General features: G+C 37.1%; 1 long non-coding RNA gene across 2 annotated transcripts; it reads right to left on the bottom strand.

The window, feature by feature from the left end:
* Window positions 1-15,581: 15,581 nt before the first annotated feature.
* Window positions 15,582-18,970, bottom strand: LOC131246172 (uncharacterized). Of its 2 annotated transcripts, none has more exons than XR_009171223.1 (6): window positions 18,732-18,970; window positions 18,584-18,633; window positions 17,406-17,640; window positions 16,967-17,294; window positions 16,605-16,683; window positions 15,582-16,036 (listed from the first exon to the last, which is right to left on the bottom strand). It is a non-coding gene; the product is annotated as an uncharacterized LOC131246172 (long non-coding RNA). The 2 variants fall into 2 exon arrangements; XR_009171222.1 differs by having other exon boundaries at window positions 15,586-16,021.
* Window positions 18,971-19,669: the final 699 nt, after the last annotated feature.

Below are 19,669 nucleotides of genomic sequence, written 5' to 3'. Positions count from 1 at the left end.
GTACGGGCACTTAGCAAACAAATGACCTAAAAAGGACAAAACAAAAAGGAAGGGTATGTTGGCTACTTGGGATAAATCGTCAGATCCTGAAGCTTCTTCTGAATCAGAAGATTCTAAAATTGAGTGGGGCAATGAAGTTAAAGCCCTTATGACTCTAGCCAAGTTCACTTTTTTAGATCATGATGATTCAACTAGTGAGGAAAATCTGAACAGTGAATGTGAAAATGAAGAGGATCTTCAAGATGCTTATAATGCCATATACAAGGAAAGTTGTAAAATTGTTGTCAAACTTAAACTTCAAAAAGAAAAGTTTTTTAAACTCAAAGAATGTTTTGAATCACTTGTTTTAGAAAAATCCCAAATTACAGATTGTTTTGAAAAATCAAAATGCGATTTAGAATTCAAAACCTCCCTGATTGAAAATCTGAAATCTGAAAATGAGAAACTTAAAAATGAAGTATCTTCTCTTCTGAGTTTAAAGGACACATGGAGATATGCCAAAGGTGATCCAAAGTTAGAAAAACTATTATCCGAATCAAGAAAATGTGGCGATCGATCTAGGTTGGGCTATGATAAGAATATACCTCCTAAACAAAAGAATACTCCTCCTAAGTTTGTGAAAGGAGAGACCTCAAACTCAAAAGGAAAAAGTACTTATTAAGGTTTTTCTAAAAATACAAAAAATTTTCAAAAACCTAAATGCAGCTATGTCAACTTTAAAAATCAGAACCGAAACCCACTAGCTGAAAAGATAGTCGATTTACTCAAGGAGCTCTTAAAATCTAACTCAGTAGGTCATTCTTACAACAACAAACAGACGAAGACCAACTATACTCCTAAACCCAAAATAGTTCTGAAATGGGTTCCTAAAGTTGCCTGCTTGGTTGCCCACACTGCTTTAAAAGCAACAAGCCATTTAAAGTGGTACCTAGATAGTGGATGCTCCAGGCATATGACAGGCGACAAGGCTTTATTCACCGATCTAAAAGATATGACTGATGGGTCAGTCACGTTTGATGATGGTAGCAATTGCAAGATTATTGGCAAAGGTACGGTCCAACTCTATAACCTTCCTTTATTTAAAGAAGTTTTATATGTTGAGGGGCTAAAACACAACCTGTTAAGCATATCTCAAATATGCGATAACAACCATAGTATGAAATTTTCTAATCAAGGTTGTGAAATAATAAACAAAAAGAGTTCTATTATATTAACTGGTCGCAGAACTTCTGAAAACTGCTATATTGTAAGCGATGGTAGCTCATCTAATCAATCGTGCTACATGGTCAATATTGAGGAGATAGATTTATGGCATAAATGCCTTGGACATGTACAGTACCAGAATTTATACAGATTGAGCAAAGGAGAACTAATTCGAGGTCTACCAAAGTTGTAAAAAGTAGGCAAAATATGTGGTGAATACCAATATGGTAAACAAACTAGGAGCTCTCACAAAAAGGTGAACTCCAATGCCACATCAAGACCACTCGAGCTGCTCCACATGGATCTTATAGGACCAACCAGAACGGAGGGTTGAGGTGGCAAAAAATACATCTTGGTTATCATAGATGATTATACCAGATTCACTTGGGTAATGTTTTTAAGAGACAAATCAGAAACCCTTGATGAAGTGAAAAAGATCATCAAACGAATCCAAATTGAAAAAGGTTCTCATGTCAGTAAGATCTGTAGTGATCATGGATCTGAATTCGAGAATAGTAGTTTTGAGAAATTCTGTAGCGATCAGGGAATATCGCATGAATTTTCTGTGCCTAAAATACCACAACAAAATGGAATTGTGGAAAGAAGAAATAGAGTACTTCAAAAAATGGGAAACGTAATGTTAAATAGTATGAAGCTCCCTAGAAATCTTTGGGCTGAAGTAGTGAATACCGCCTGCTATATTATTAATCAGGTTTATACTTGTAAATCTAATAATAAAATGGCTTACGAACTTTGGTTTGATAAGAAGCCTACTGTTAAATACTTTAGAGTTTTTGGCAACAAGTGCTATATTTTATGTGACCATAAAATTTTGGAAAAGTTTGACACTAAGAGTGATGAAGGGATCTTTTTAGGATACTCTTTAAACAGTCGTGCATATCGTGTACTGAAAAACAGGACCAGTGTGATTCAAGAGTCCATTAATGTGGTCATTGATGATCAATTGAATACACCTGCCCCTAGTCCAGATAATGATGAAGTTCTTTTAATTAACAAACTAGATAATTCATCAAATCAAGTTAATTCTAAATTAAGGACTGTTAAAGATCATCCAACTACTCAGATTCTTAAAAACCCTCTCACTGGTGTGCGCACTCGTAGACAATTAGAAGACATGTAATTATGTATGCTTTACATCCCAAATTGAACCGGCTAACGTAAAAGAAGCTCTTTCTAACGAAAACTGGATAGTTGTCATGTATGAAGAACTTAATCAATTTGTTCGTAATGATGTCTGGTATCTCGTTCCTAGACCTAAAGATAAACACATTATTGGAACAAAGTGAATTTTTAAAAATAAGTCTGATGAACTTGGAAATATAATTCGAAACAAGGCAAAACTGGTTGTATAAGGGTACACTCAAATTGAAGGCATCAATTACGATGAAACCTTTGCCCTAGTTTCTCACCTTGAATCAATCAGAATTTTGATATCCATAGCATGCTATGGAAAATTTAAGATTTATCAAATGAATGTAAAGATTGCCTTTTTGAATGGCGATTTACATGAAGAGGTATATGTTGAACAACCTACAAGGTTTGAAGACCCTAAGTTAACTGATCATGTATACTGTCTTAAAAAGCTCTCTATGGTCTAAAACAAGTTCTCAGGGCATGGTATGAGAAGTTGACTAAGTTTTTACTTAGTCATAATTTTTAAATGGGTAGTGTCGATAAGACGCTTTTTGTTTAGAAACACAACAATGATATTTTGATGGTTCAGATCTATGTTGATGACATTATTTATGGATCAACTTGTACTAACATGACTATTGAGTTTCAGATTTAATGAAATCTAAGTTCGAGATGAGCATGGTTGGGGAATTAAATTATTTCCTAAGGTTGCAAGTAAAACAACAACCTGATGGAATTTTTATTTCTCAAACCAAGTATGCTTTGAACTTGATTAAAAGGTTTGGATTTGAGAATGGTAAGAATTTTGATACTCTGATGAGTACAACTTTAAGACTCTCAAAAGACTCTACAGGTAAAGATGTAGATCCTAAATTGTATCGTAACATGATTGGCAGTTTACTTTATTTAACTGTTAGTAGACCTGATATTGCTTTTAGTGTTGGTATTTACGCTAGATAAAGAATCTCATTTAATTGTTGTTAAGCGAATTATACGATACGTCGCAAGTTCTGCTAATTTGGGTCTTTGGTATCCATATGATACTAGCGTTCAGTTGGCTGGGTACTCAGATGCTGATTGGGCTGGTAATATAGATGACAGAAAATCAACCAGTGGTGGTTGTTTTTATATTGGAAATTGTTTGGTTTCTTGGTTTAGCAAGAAGCAAAGTTATATATCACTTTTCACTACTGAGGCTGAATACATCGCAGCAGGAAATGCATGTACTCAGCTTGTTTGGATGAAACGTATGTTAAGCGATTATGGAATTGCACAAGACTCAATGGTTTTATATTGCGATAATTCCAGTGCAATAAATATTTTTAAAAATCCAATCCAGCATTCATTTACCAAGCACATTGACATTAGGTATCATTACATTCGTAAATTAGTGGAAGAAAAGATAATATCTGTGGAATACATTCCAACCAAGACTTAACTTGCTGACATGTTCACTAAACCGCTCGACAAAAGCAGGTTCAATAAATTAAAGTTTGACCTCGGTATGTGCAATTTATATTGAATATTCTTGAATAATTGTAACATATTGTATATATGTTTATGTATTTTTGTGGTTAAAATTTTAAATTCGCTAAAAAATGTAATTTTTGGCCGGTACTCGACCAGTCGTGGTACGACTGGTCATGTATTTCCCACGACCGGTCGTGGAGCGTGCTGACCTCTTTAATTTAGGAAAATCTCTCTTCTTCCTCATTGTCACTTTTCTCTCCAACAAGTCGAGCTATGACTAGTCGAACCTGAGTGTTCGATTCAACCAGGTCAGAGCATTTTTCTTGTCTTTCTTGTAGATTCATGGTTTATTTTCTTCAATTTCTTCATTAGAGTAGTTGATTTCAAGTTTGTCTTGAGCTTTTTGGTGTTTTCTTCTCCATTTGCTGATCTAGAAAAACTCATCTCTACTTCTTTGAGATTTCTTATTTTTATTGAAGAATATGGACTCTAGAGGGAAAAAGAAAAATACTAGAGGTCCCTCGTCATCCAGATCAACTCCTACTACAAGACGCCATCTTCGGTCTCCCAAAGATGATCCATCTTATGTGCGTGATTTGCATCTGCATAATGTCATTGTGGAAAAAGCCATTGATTTAGATCACATCGCTCGTTTCGGTCTCCTTCCTCTTCTCCAATCTGTAAGTTGGGATAACATCCTATATTGGGGCGGGGCGGCATACTAATCCATTGTGCAGAGCATGTTTGCATGCATATCTGAATTTTCTACTGAACAATTAACTTTCTCTATTGCTACTAGAGAAGGGCCTTTTCCTGTTGATCGTCATTTAATTTTAGGCCTTATGGGTATACCTGTTAATGATGATGGTATTCCACCTAGCACTCTAGCTGAGAAAGTTTCTGAATCTGAAAAACGTATTTATACTAGAGCACTTTGTAACATGGATGTTCAATGGACTCGGAATGGGAATGCACTCACAACCAAATATTTGTTACCCAGATACAGAGTTTTGCATCGTATCCTTACTTCTAATCTGTATCCTCGTTCTGGTAACAAAACAGAACTGACTGTATTCATGGTTCGTATCTTGTATTTTATCATGCAAATGTTTGTCTGCCCTCTTTGATATGTCATTCCATCATTCAGTTCTGTATCCATCCAAGTTATAGTGATCTTCCCTTTGCTTACTTAATGACTGTGTTAGCTTCTCACATGCTAGTCGCCATGCCTGTTGGAGAGGCTCCTATCCAACACCTCATTTTCAACAACTCCAACTTAAACAAAATGAAGTTGCAATTGGTTGAGGGCTAAGTAGATGTTGGAGAAGGTGGAGCAGCGGGTGTGAATGAAGAAGAGGGTGATAATCTTCCTCCAGACAATGTTAATATGGACGATATATTTGATGAAATAGAATCTGATTCTGGAAATGATCCTGACTTTGTGCCGTCTGGCTTTGATGAGAGATTTTGTTCTCTTAAGGAACAGGTGGCTAAAATACGTGTAACTCAAACTTCTCAATTTGCTTATATTCGCAAGTATATGCGGCGCGTTACTAAGGGTTTGCACAAAATTGATCCATCTATTCCTGTTCCTTCTTCAGGGTCTGACTGAATGTTTTTATTTGCTGGTCTGTAATAACTCATATACTATTTTACTTTATCTCAGTTTGTATGGCTGTTTTAATTTGTCTTTGGACCTGACTGGTTTTTGATATTTGGATGTATGGACTTTATTTCATCTCTTGCTTACTTTGCTCTCCTAATTATCATTATTATCATTGTGTTCTTCCTTTGTCATTTTGTGACAAAAACGAGGAGAAGACTTTTTGAAGCTAATTGGTTATGGATTAAGTAGCATTTTTTTTATTTTGAATATTTATCTGTGCTTCTGAGGGAGAGTACTAAGTATAGAGAAGTATAGAGGAGACTTGCCTCTAAATGAATGTATGCGTGCTAGTTTATGATAACTGGTGCATGATTCTTTGTTGAACATGTTGTGCTTCTCTTATTCTCTTTGAGAGGGTTTTGTCACAAATTTGACAAAGGGGGAGATTGTAAGTGTTATGGTCTCATGCTCCTTTGGTTGTCAAATTTTATTGCGCCAAAACTCTATTTGTGTCTTGTGTTTGTACGTTGTTATATATGTTCCAGACACTGCTTCACAAGTACTTCAAGTTAAGTACAATAATCGACTTCAAGCCAAGTCAAGCCATGTACTGTAAACATCAATGTTCAGAGTTACATCAATAAAAAGTACAAGACTCAAGTACATTTCAAGACTCAAGAGCAACTCAAGTTGAAGTTTGATGTCAAGCTTTCGAAGATCTCAAAATTAAGCTACATCTAGTAGAGATCTCAAGCTTTGTAAAGTTCAAAGGTCAACAATTATTTAATAGAATGGAGTTTCAATGTCCATACGTCATGTCCCAGGTATGATTGACCTTAGATTGACCTTAGGGTAGGTCATTTCGGATACATAATTCAAATTTTATGTTTATATATTAATTTGATTTGTTCTAAGACTAGTCCTGGACCTTGTTTGACTAGTCCTAGCACTAGTTCGACCAGTCCAAGAAATTCTACGACCAGTCCTAAGTTGTTGAAGATTTTTAGAATTTTTTTGTTAGCCCACGACCAGTCCTAGAGGTCCTTCGACCGGTTGTAGGTGTGTTCATGACTCGAACTTCAACCGATCGTGGGTCCTCGACTCAAACTACAACGACCTACTCATGCGGTCTACGACCAGTCCTGGGTCATCTACGACTGGTCGTAGGTGGTCCACGACCAATTGTAGATACCCCACGATCAGTCGTAGAACGGTTTTCAAAGATCGCGCTTAAAAATTTAAAATGTCGTTGAAGCTACGACCAGTCGAAGTTTCCCTAAGACCAGTCGTAGACATGATTTTTGCTTCTATAAATTGAGCACGAATCTCAGAATTTCATAACTCAATTCAAAGAAATTCAAGGCTCCACTCTAAGATAAGCTAGTGTTCATTTTAAGCTACTTTGTGCATAATTAATATTTTCTTTTATTAGCTTATTTTTATTTGATTTTGATCTACATTCCAATCTGATTTGAAAAGGGGAAATTCTGTAATTCCTTCTTCTTGGAATCAAAATCAAATAGAGCTAGCCCATTTAATTTAATTTAAAATCAATTAGAACTTAAAACCATTTTAAGTGAGTATTGGACATTGAATGTTGATTTGAACTTTTACTCCGATTGGTTCTTTCGGGCTGCTACGAAAGAAGAAATCCAGGTATTTTACGTTTATGTAAAATTTCTATTCTTTTGGTTTTTGTTTGAGATTCGCCAGAAAAATCTCATTGTGTGGTTATCTGAGGAGAGCCAAAAAACTCAGAAAGTGTGGGTTTTTGGATTGTGTAAGCCCAAGTTAAAAAGAAACAATTGTGAAGGTTTTAGGTGAACCTGTGAAACCTATTTTGTTAGTGAACGCAATATCCCATGTGTGAGGATATTAGGAGTGGAGTAGCATTCTGTGTGGCTGTTGTGAAATAGTTGGTGTACACACAGGCAAACCACTATAATTCTGTCTTATGGTTTGAATGCTTGCTTAAGTTTTATATCTTTTATCATTCAAGTTTGTGGGATATATGTGTGGATATGAATGTTGTAAAATTTACATTTCAAACAAGTGTGTGGAATGTTGTAATAATTTAGGTTTAAATTCCTACAATTTATTTCAATTCCTTACTATTTATTTATTTATCTTCAGATTGAGTTTTTGATACAAAGGACGTTCTAGAAATAAGGTTGTCCTACCATAAACCCTTGATTTTTATGGTGTAAGGTTGTCCTTTAGAACTAAATTCGTATCAACCTCTCAATACTTGTTTATTGAGGTTGATTTATTTCAGCATTATAAATTGATTTATTTTATTTAGCTATCTCTTTATTTTATTCCGCTGTTATAATTATAATTTGGTATAGTCCTATTCACCCCCCCCCCCCCCCCCCCCCTTCTCTAGGACGTATAGCTAGGTCGTTTCAGTTTTATGGACCAAATACTTAAGTAGTTGGGCCCTTGCTTGCCCACTAAAATAAATCCATACTTAGGCTGAGATATGAGGCCCAACTTACTTGTGTTAACCATAAGGATTACCCATATGTTAGAATAATGGGATGCCCATTAGGCCCACCACAATGAGTGGACCCATGACCTTTATGGTTGGGTCCAAGCCTTGCTTGAGGGCCCACCATGTTGTCTACGTATTGGGCTTACTGTATGGCCCACTAGGCCATGGATTTGCTTAGGCCTTGAACTTTACTTTTATGCGTAGTGGGCTACCTTTTGGGACCCCATTGAGGTTGGATGTCCTCCTTGGTGGCCCTAAGGTAGGCCCATAAGGTTCCTATAGGTGGTTGAAGGCCCACCATGGCCCTTAATTAGGACCGCTTCTTCTTTGAGTTTATGACTCTCTTAGCTTGTGGGTCATCACAAGTATTGGGCCCCTACTAGAGGACTTCACTTCTCCTTAAAGTACCTACCTATGTGTCTAGACCTTGTCCCTCCTTGGGAAGGAGGAATATATATTCTACAGTTAGCACACTTACATCATTGTGACCCATATGCATCATCCGTGTGAATTGATTGCATTGTATGGTGGTCATAGAGGGATGGAGTTTCTCCCCTTGTGCACATTGAGTGCCTGAAGCTCGTGCATGATTTGTATGTGTGACTCATGCATTGGCATTGCATTTCATGATGATAACACCCTTGCTTCATTAGGGCCTTACCTCCGTAGGGACGTTCGTGGATGGTTGTATATGTGGACACTAAAAATATTACTTGAGGATACCAGGTGCATAGGATGCCCATGGGTGAAATTTCTAAAACCTCCATGGTACCAAGGATCTGCCCTAACGCCGTAACCGAGTGAAAATTATGAGTGCACGAGGGCCTTATACCGTTAGGCCGCAACTCCCATTATCGTGTAGTCGGTTGGGTAGGGGTGTGGCCTTACTCGCCTGACGTAAGGAGGCATTATTAGGCTGAGTCTGACCGGCTCGTAAATGGGTCCACTACTGTCAGGCCTTACTAGTGATTGGCTATCTATAGGTGGGTAGTGAGGTCTCTTACGCTTGTTTGACTGTGCGGGGTTTGTAGAACAGTAGTCATCCAGCAGTGTAATGGACCCCGGTGATTTCCTTGTGATTGGAAATATACTTAATATGTGGATTAGTTATGAGCACTGATATTACCTTGCATCCCATTCGCATCGACTGCATAAGCCCTTCATGCATTGCCTTGGTATGGCGCCCAGTACTCATTGCATCGTATTCATAATAAGCCTTGGTATTGTCATTAAGCATGTTTCTCTTCCTATACCTCCTACTATTCTTCTGTGAACCATTATCACACACTTTCACTACCCTCTAAGCTTCTATAAGCTTATGCACGATTGATGCATGTAGGAGATCCTAGGCAGGCGTCGTAGTGGCAAAGCTTAGATTAGAGCTGAGCTTGAGGACCCCAGTATTGCAGACTTTTCTCTCCTTCTATCATTTTATATATGTCCTTTTGGACCTTATGAAAGCCTGTAAAAGTTCAAATTCATAATGAATTTTGTGATGTGTGCCTTTATTATTCTCAGATATACTTGTTGTGATTTTGGGTATGCTCGTATTGGTAATGATTATACTGTTATAAAAATCATCCTTGTAGGATCCTAGGATCGGAACCTACTTTAGGAGCTGAGAATGGGGTACTACGGAGGTTATTGCGGCCAAAACAGGCTATCGGATTCCTTGTGAATCCAGTTATCGAGTCTGGGGCGTGACACCCTGCCTTATATACAGGCCGATTATCGATTACAACTATGAGTATGTGTTAGCATAGCGTTATGATACATGCTCATACACATCATCTGCATGCTTGTTATGAGAAGTGATTGATCATAACATTATGTCATTGGGCAGATTACTTATGGGACTCCATGATAGGCGGAGTTGTCGCTCATGAGCGCACGGTACGCGCAGGATTAATACATGACTAGATTGTATGACTCATGCATCTTTCATTGTATGTTATGGTTACTGTGTACTCTAGCGACATCAGGGTTATGACCTCCACAGGGATATCGTGGATGGCATGATTGGATACCGAAAATACTTGATTCTAAGCACTAGGGCACAACGATATCCTTGGGTGAAAGTCTTTGAACCCTTATAGTACTAGGAGGATGATCTAATGTCGAGACCGAGTGGATATATGAGCGCACGAGAGCCATATACTAGTAGGCCGCGTCTCCCACCATGTTGTGGTCTATTGGAAGGGGGTGTGACCTTGCCCGCCTGAGTGAGGGGGCAATGTCCAGGTTGAGTTTGACCAGCTTGAGGAATGGGTCCACTATCAACGAGTTGGGCCCGATATTGATAGGCAGATAGTGAGGTCACTTCCACTTACCCAGTTGTGCGCTCGGATAGGGGCGGCAAGCTGGCGTAGAGTGTAATAAACCCTAGTGCTTGTCTAGAGTAAGAACTGTACTGATATATTATTCTCCAGAGATGAGCTGGATTGATATGTGGATTCAGATGAGGATTGATATGCATGAGCTCCATCTTGCATATTACATTGGCTATGTAGGCCTTGCATTGCATTACATAGCCTTAGTTTGGCTGATATCATTCATGGACTTACCAACATTTCTATATTACTCTGATATTGCATACATTTCTACCTTATGCACACACTTTCTCCACCCTCTAAGCTTTCTATAAGCTTATGCAGAGCTGTTGTGTGCAGGTGACGCTAGGACATAGCTAACCAGGAGCAGGAGCGTGCCGCTGAGCTTCCAGAGCCTTTTGTTATCCATTGTATTTCCTTTTATGCATTGTACTCAAGTTTTTTCTTATAGAGGATATGTGGCGGTGTTCATGTTATTGTTCGTGATTATGCTTATGGTTATGCTTATTATGAAACAAATTCATGTCGAAAATTCTTCTTGTAGGATCCCAGGATCGGAACCTAGCATATGGGTGCTAGGAGCCGAGAATGATGTACTATGGAGGCTTTCGATGCGGGATTCAGCAATCGAAAATTTTGTGAGCCCGGTTTCCTGGTTTAGGGCATGACATAATTAGCCCCTACATGGACCTCATAGGAAGAACCAAAGTCGACCAATTAAGATCGCGACCCTTACATGTCCTCAGGTCTAAGGATCAAACCATTTTTTATGCATTACCGAGTCCTGATCTCAAGATCATAGTTGAAGCTAATGGGCCCCCAAACACTTGGCTTGATCTTGATCTACCAATGTGAGTAACTAAAGATCCGAACCCGAATCTTTTGTTCATGACATACTCACAATCCTATAGAGGGTAAGGGCAAGGCACAAATCGACACCAAGTTGGTCTATCCTGACCCAAGTCCATTCTCCACATAAGATGATCGTACATCTCATGATATGATGTCCACAGGTGTTTTCCACGCACCTATGATGGTCATGGTCTAATAGGGTATTAAGATCCATGTACCATGACTCTCCCGGGCCAATGACCGTCATGTCCAATCTCAAGTTCCCAGGGTCTATTGGAGGAATTACTCATCGACAAACCAAACGAACATAAAATAATAGTAATATTATCTATCTGAGGCATATCATATGTCCAATCTAAGATCCATAACCAATGATTGAGATCCGCCCAAACATATCCACATGGTTAGTGGATTAGGGCATGGATGATTTTTCTAAAGCATTGATTCCAATGGGGTCACCACTAGTCAATTATCTCAAAATTTTACAGCCAATTAGACCCTACCGAATCTGTAAAAGTCAGAGAGTCTAAAGACTCTAATTTGCAATGACTCATTCTAATAATCTACAACCTAGAGATTCCAAGTAAGAGACCTCAATTACGTAAAGAGAAGTGGTTAGGCACCTCTCCATTCGCATAAATGTGTTGGTTATGCTTTGTGGGACTAGTTAGACTTTTTGGAATCTATGAGTTCCAGTATTGTTTTATCCAACTGCATTAAGTGTAAAGGATATGCACTAGTAGGCCATGGACAAACTCTCTATAATTACTAGAGTTCAACTTGAAGATAGATGTGGAAGAACTAAAGGGGCCCTTTGTTCGGCAACTGGTATTTAAGAACTATAAAGAAAATAAAAAGATGAGCCTAACTTTTAACAGTAGACCATGGGCAGGTATCCCATAACTGCTAGAGCTCGACTTGTAGATAGTTACAAAAAAACGTAAGAAACACTTTGCCCAACAACTGGTATCCACAAATAACTAAAGGAAAAAAATGACTAACGAAGTTCGAGTTCTTATATGGTAGGATCTAGGGGTCTGGTAAGCCCTTAGGGTATATGTTCCAAAATGTCTAGAAGTCACCACAAGAAAAACAACTTTTAGCGGCGGCCAAAACCGCCCCTAAAAGTCCCAAAAACCGCTGGTATAAGAATTACCGGTGGTTGGACACGTACCGGCGGTCGCCCCTTTTTACCGTCGTTTTTTATGGTCATCGTTAAAAGTCGTACTTTTACCAGCGCTTATTATTCTTTACTGGCGCTTCTGTTGACTGCCGGTAAAAAACTACATGTAAATTTTGTAACAAACGCCGCTAAAAGTTGCAACAAACGCTGGTAACAGCTGTAACAAGTGCTGATAAGAGATTTAAAAAATGCCGCTATAAAAAGCGCCGATAAAAGTGTTGATAATAGAAATTCCTACTGATTCTTTACTAATCCTTTCACACAAATTCCTATTGATTCTAACTAATCCCTTCCTACAACTGTTGTCCTACAATCAAATCTCCATTGGTCTAACTATCAAATCTCTATCTGCATAACTATCAAAACCGTATGACTGAATAACAAGAATTTGGATTACCCAATAATCCAATTTCATAAAAACTAAAATGAAAATAGAAATGAAGAGATAGTGAACCAGACGAGTAACCCGGCCCAAAATTCAATAGCCTCCTATTTAGATCATTAAAGCAAGTCTTCAAACTACAAGGTAGATTGCTTCAAAGGTTTTCAATTAAAAATATTTATTGATATACAAAACTTGTGTAAGAAGCCCTGTCCGGTAACAAGACTAACAGATATCAAGTAATGCAGATATGGAACACCTATTACTCAGGGCAAAGAAATACTATTGGCAGATACCAAAAACATTCTACCATACATGTGTGGCCCACCTAATGATTTGATGCACATGTAATTTTTAAGTAGGGAGAGAAGCCATTAAACATGAGAGTATTGCATGTAAATTGATAATATCACATGTTGGTTACTTGAAAATATCGGCACATTTGAAGCACTTGAAGATGCATGGTGAAATATGCGGTGTATGTACACATAGGCACATTGGCATATATAATAAATGTTGGGCTTTCTAATGTTGAGTGCAGTGCATGTGAGGTTCTTAAGGGTGGACAGCCTCAGTTGTGACGCATGTGCTATGCATGCTTACAAAATAAGTACTCTATGCACTTAATTGGATGATTGACTTAAAACAACTTGTCCATGTAGCTTGTGCAAGTTAAAAACCTTACTGTCCATGTAGTTCTATCATCAATTTTGTTCGAATTACACTTTAATAGTCCTCCAATCCCAATATGTATATTCACATCAAACATTGATCAAAACCTAATGGTCCCTTAGAGAAAGGCCAAGGTGATCCAAGCAATGATACTCAGATGCATGCACATGTACCAATCATAGACTTGTGCAAGAACATGCCCTATCATCAGCTGGGGCCTGTCATAATCATACCTTTATCTAAATGAGGTTGTTGTGATTACCAAGTGGCATGTACTTATGTGAGAAATTAAAACAGTTAGAATGAAAGTTAATGTAGATATTCAATATAGGCATGTTGTCAAAGTTTTTTGTGGATAATCCTAATTTCTGGACTAAAGAAGGTTCACAACAAGCCCTACCTAATGTTGGGAAGGTCCTCTTCAAACTCTAATTTCATATTGAAACATAGAAAGGGTAACATGAGAATCACAAAGTATTTAGTCACAAAGTAATGAAGGAATGTACAAATCTCTACTATAGCCAATTCCTTGCCAAGGCATAGCCTGCAACCTCCTCCAAATATCAGGAAATGCTGATGAGACTCTAAGCTATTGTCCTGCATTCAATGATCATTTGTATCTCATCCACCAAAAAAAGAAAACATAAATAAATAAATAAATAAATAAAATAAAGAAAGAAAGAAAGGGCATTAAATAATGTTAGCCTCTGTCGTGGCAAGTTGAGTTTTTGGGCAAAAGGAAATGGCATATCATTCTTCTTGCTGTCTTTTGGGCTATATGGGCGGAGCCTAATAATCGCTGCTTTAGGAATTCCTCAGTCTTAGCTGCACGAGTGTTCTCTAGGGTGCTAGTTCTATTTCGGGATTGGGCTCCGTAATGTTGTTTTTGCTGGGTTTGGCTACCGTGGGACAGTTTTTTACAGTTTTTGTTTTTCCTTGTTTCCTAAAGCTTGCTGTTTTTTCTCTCTTACCCTCTAAGCTTTGTTTTTGTTTGTTTCTTTCAATAAAATTTTCATCTTTCAAAAAAAAAAAGTGTAGAACAATTTCTTGCCATTACTTTTTTTTTTGTTAACATTACTATTGAAAACCTAATCTTTAAAAATTGGATTCTGGTTTGATCTAACTTGGAAAATTTCTTAGCATTTCATGGTTTGCTTTTTTGTTTCCTTCATTGCCAGGGCTGTCAATGGACAGGATGACCTAATGGCTTCTATCCTATCTTACTATGGGCTAGGCACAACTCTCATTTTGAACCTGTGGAACAGAGCATGGCCAGGTTACCAGGCCCAAAAAATGGGATAGTCTTGTGCCTGGATTTTACAAAGTTTTTCTTTCTTTCAATTGACACTATCCTAAGCTTGCATGCTTGCTTCCTTATATCTGTCATAGGCCAGCCCCAATACTGAGTTTTTGGAACTATGGGGTGTGCATCTGATAGTTGGATTAGGGGTCAATATTGGGTGGAATCGTGCTTTCATGTGAGTGGTGTCAATGTTAGCCTCTGTCGTGGCAAGTTCAGTAAAAGAGAGGGTTAATGTCCAGTGGACAGCCAATTGTAGAACTTTTGCCAATATATCATTTTGAAACCCAACCATGAATTGGAGAAAATTGAGATGATGATGATGACAGGAGACAAATTGCAGATACAAATGTGCACAATCCCTATACATCATGCATTTGCATCCATGCGTACTTTCATGAATATTTAATGCAACATGCATACAAATAAGTATAACATGAAAGCAGTCATCTGATGAATAGCCCTGTCATGCACACTGCTTTGTTACAACATGCATAAATGGCCCAACCAATGAGTGGATCAAATTATTTTTAGGGTAAGGCATGTTAATGGTGAGACCCACCTAATGAATAGCCCTGTCATGCACACATCTACTGCAAAGATAACCCTCAACCTCATGTGAGAAAGCATGCATAGCATTTCTCCTTCAAATCATTATGTTCACAGCTATAATAGTAGAGTCACTTTAAGGCTAACTTTGATATTGGTAAGCTTTAAGGAACAAATTATTTGGCAACAAGACACGCCTCTTAGAAAACATGTGCCCTTCTAAAGGAAAATGTTGCATGCCTATTGGCAATTCCAGATCTTCCTATAAGAAAGCAATTTAGGGAACAATTTACTGAAAACCGATCTTTCAGTCCATTCTAGACTCAAGAAATTGCCACTTCTGGCATGGCAATAATAAAGAAATGAAATGGTAGAACATATAAAAGAGAAATGAACACAGTTCATATTTTTAGGGAAAATATACTTTATAGTCAAATAAATGAATGAAGTAGCAGAATTCTTGCTAATTGTAACAAAGCAGTGGAGAAATGCAACCCATTTGTAAAACAAAATCAAAGATTCCCAAGTCTGGAAACTTGGGTCACTAATTGGACTCCAAGGCAAACCAAAACCATCTTTTTATGACATTCAATAATTCTCTGTGGACTGTACAACTTATCTGAATCAAATAATCATTCCAACAAAAAAAAAAAAAAAAACACTTAACAAAGGAAACAGAAAAGGAAACATACTCACCCCATACTCACAGATGACAATGGTTTTAAGAACCACAAACTCATAGCGATCCATAAATGGCAAAATCACAATGTCACCAAAGTAATTTGATTCCTTCTTCAGCACCGCATTGATTTCCTTCCTCAGATTCTACAACATGTCAGTCTTCAAAATGAGTAGAAATTCAGTAGACAAGAAACCAATAAACATACAAGTACTGAACCCACACACCAATCCATAGCTCATGTGGTAGACTCAATGAAAATAACCTCGTTTTAACACTACTTAGGTCTTGGTATTGATTCCCAAGTGAGGTGTGTGTACTAACATGCTAACCAATAAAAAAAAAAAGTACAAAACCCATGGGAATATAAGAAAACAGCATGATCCCTGCTAGCAGCAGTTGCACTTCTCCATGTGGACACGGCCTGGCCAAGGAATCAGGGCAATCCACTCATCAAGTTGGTCACACGTCCTCAAAAGAAATGGATGGTTAAAAAAATATTGATCTCTGGTCCACATTCAATGTACATGATTGGCCCACATGTATCAAATGATATGTGTCAGCGTGAGAGCCTAGAAACCACACCAATATGGATTCTTTCCAATTTCTCAACTAGGAGCTCCAAGAACAGCAAAACAATAAACAAAGAAAGGGAAACAATAAAAAAATAAAATAGAAAAATGAGTTGTAACAATCTATCAAAAAAATTATAATAATGATGTCTCTTACCATTGCTAGTACATGCCTTGATAAATCAACTCGTCTAAGTCACTGCCTATTTTTACACCAATCATGCACCCTCTTTGTCCTTCATATACTTTTATAGAATGGTTTTATAGAATGCTTTTCTTTCAACATAATCTTTCGTTCGCTTCAAGTACCTTGAAACTTAAAGGAATAATATTCCAGGGCAGGGAAAAGGAAAACAGAATTCACCATTCAGGATTCATTTTCCGTGGTATCCCATGAAATCACCACATAGACAATCATCGTCAATTTGAGGTACTTCCAATGACTACCAAAATGAACCATTTCTAGACATTTTTCATGGTTTTAAGCATTAATATCTAACTAAAATTGAACCTCGTTACAATGGCAGCTTGAGCTTTCAAATCCTCCAGAGTAAAATTCCATGCATTGATTCCACGAATGTACTCTTGCTGCAAGACCCAAAGAGAATGAGTGGAAGAAATTCAAAATATATAGATAATATCGACATGATTAGCTCCCAGCTACTAGCACTAGTGTTTCATAACAAAAGCCCAACAGAGAGACTGGGTTGAAAACCATATATTTCATAACAAGAACGGTTTTCATCTTAATCATTTCATTACTTTTAAACTTTTCATCAATGATATAGTTCACAAGTAAACATATCTATAAACTTCACGAACTAATGGAACCATACTTCGCCAACCCCTATTGATAAGCAATATTTACTGGTCGGAAATTAAATCAAGTACTGAAACAAACAACCACTGTCAAAATCCAACTACTAGAGTTATATATAGTATAGGATCATTAGATAACCTTTTTACATGTGTCGAATGTGATGAATAGATATACATGTAACACTTGCCAAAGATAAAATGAAGAAAGTAAATTCATAACCCTCCAGCTCGGGTGACTGCCCATACATATTGTGGCCCAAACAAACTGATGACAGGATCATTAAAACCATAGGCCCCACTGCTCAAACTGTTGAAGACTCCGCTTCCTAGAGGGCTAGTTTCAAATGTGGGTGCACAGTATACCTAGCACATCCCTGAAAGTTCAGATATATCAGCCATGAGCTAGATTCTTGAAAACAACAATTACAACTAAAGAAGAAATCATTTTACCCCCCCAAAATTCAGGGATGAATTTCAGAATGTGGACATGAAAAAGTAATAGTTATTTTAATCAACATAGTTCGAAAATGAACCAACATTCTTTTAATTAAGCAAATAAAATTTCAGCTTTCAAGACCAACTGCTACTTTCTAAGTTTACAATACCATAGCTTTCAGGATTAATAGCTACTTTCAGGACTAATTTACACACCAATCCATACCTCAAGTGGTAGACTGAATAAAAATAACCTCAATTCCCAAGTAGGGTGTGGCTAACAGTGGGGGTATGTGTACTAATGCATTAACTAATTTTATTTTATTTTTTAAAATAGTCTAAAAGACTATTAAGGATTTCAAATATGTGGAAGACTCAAAAGGGCACAAAGGAATGTTTCATTAGATGGCTGGCCCCTGCAGCATTAGAATCTAAATTCAAATGATTATCTAAGATGATTCAGCCCTGCATGGTAGCCGTGGTATGATTGGCACCATTTTCCATCAAAACCTTAGAGATGTATGAAAGGTGTGTAGGCATTAGGCAAGTGTCATGTGGTACAATCCAAACCATTCATATAAATCCCATGGGACTCTAAATAGCACGTTATAGTTGTAGTATTCTCACTACAGGGCAATTCACAGCTATCTTTGTGAGAGTAACATGATCAGAATCCTGGTATAGCCATCTTTACTAGGTTAACATGATTGGGATCTTTGGATTTTTAGGTCTAGTTACCATTGGTCATGCAATTAAATATAATACATTCCAACTGGCATTTATGAAGGAAAGCCATCTAACTTACACAAATTGTGAAATTTTCTACATCAACAAAAGTCAATGTAAATATTGTGAAAATGAACAAATATATTTTCGATTTACCATGTGCTCTGTCCTACAAAGTCCGATCCCTTGTCAGCATTTGCCATAACCTATCAGGACAACCCAATTCATGTAAGGCCTGGAGGAACTATACATTTCTCTCTACAAGTATGAGTATAGTATACAAAAAATCATGTCATCATCTTACCTTGTCTGTATCATTTACACGGGTCTCTGAGCATCCAAAAACACAACATTTTCCCCAGCCACGTGCGACCACGTTGCAATGACTTTGTCTTTATATGCAGACGTGTCCTCAAACTATTTCACACATAGTTGCCTAAATTGCCAAATCTATAGTTTTTCTTTGTAATCTCAAAATTACATCCTCCCAAAACATAAATGCTCACTGATCAAGTTGCCATGGCCTTAAATTTATAATAATAATAATAATAATAATAATAATAAAATAATAAATAAAAAAATAAAAAAATAAAAAACTGTTTTAAGGAACTGTTAAGATGTTATCACCTAAAAAAACTAGAAAATGTATAAAGTGGTTAGGATTGTTCAACTAATTTGATCTTGGTCTTGTGACTTGAGAACAGTGGGCTGCACAATTAGTTGGTTTTATTTGGGCCTACATATGACACATACAATTTCTGAGTGCATCTGTATCAGTTTGTCTTCTTTTCTTTCTTTCTTCTTTTTTTTCTTTTTTCTTTTTTTTTTTTTTTTTTTATTTTTTATCGGTAGAATCATATGATATAGAAGAAGAAACTAACCTGTGTTCCCTTCTCAAGTAACTGAATTGCAAAAGATGAGACTCTAAACTGAATCTTCACACAGGGCTGCGTATATAAAGACATAGAACACAAACCATTAGCAAAAAATCTAAATATCTCTTTCTCCCACCATCTTATAGCTTTGCTAATACAAAGGCTCATCTGTAATTCCATTAAAAAGATAAGCATACACAAAAAAAAACCCATAAAAAGTTTGATCTTTGAACGGATTGAAGCATTAATAGTACAGATATGTGGATTAAAGCCCCTAAAAATAACAAAAATCTGATAATTAAAGAATCATATGAAAATAAAAACAACAATAAAAACCACAAAAGAAAAAGAAAAACCATAGAATCAG

The sequence above is a fragment of the Magnolia sinica genome, chromosome 5, assembly GCF_029962835.1.
Source record: "Magnolia sinica isolate HGM2019 chromosome 5, MsV1, whole genome shotgun sequence".
Lineage (NCBI taxonomy): Eukaryota > Viridiplantae > Streptophyta > Magnoliopsida > Magnoliales > Magnoliaceae > Magnolia > Magnolia sinica.
The sequence above is the reverse complement of the archived record's forward strand: the minus strand, read 5'-3'. Positions and strand labels throughout refer to the sequence as shown.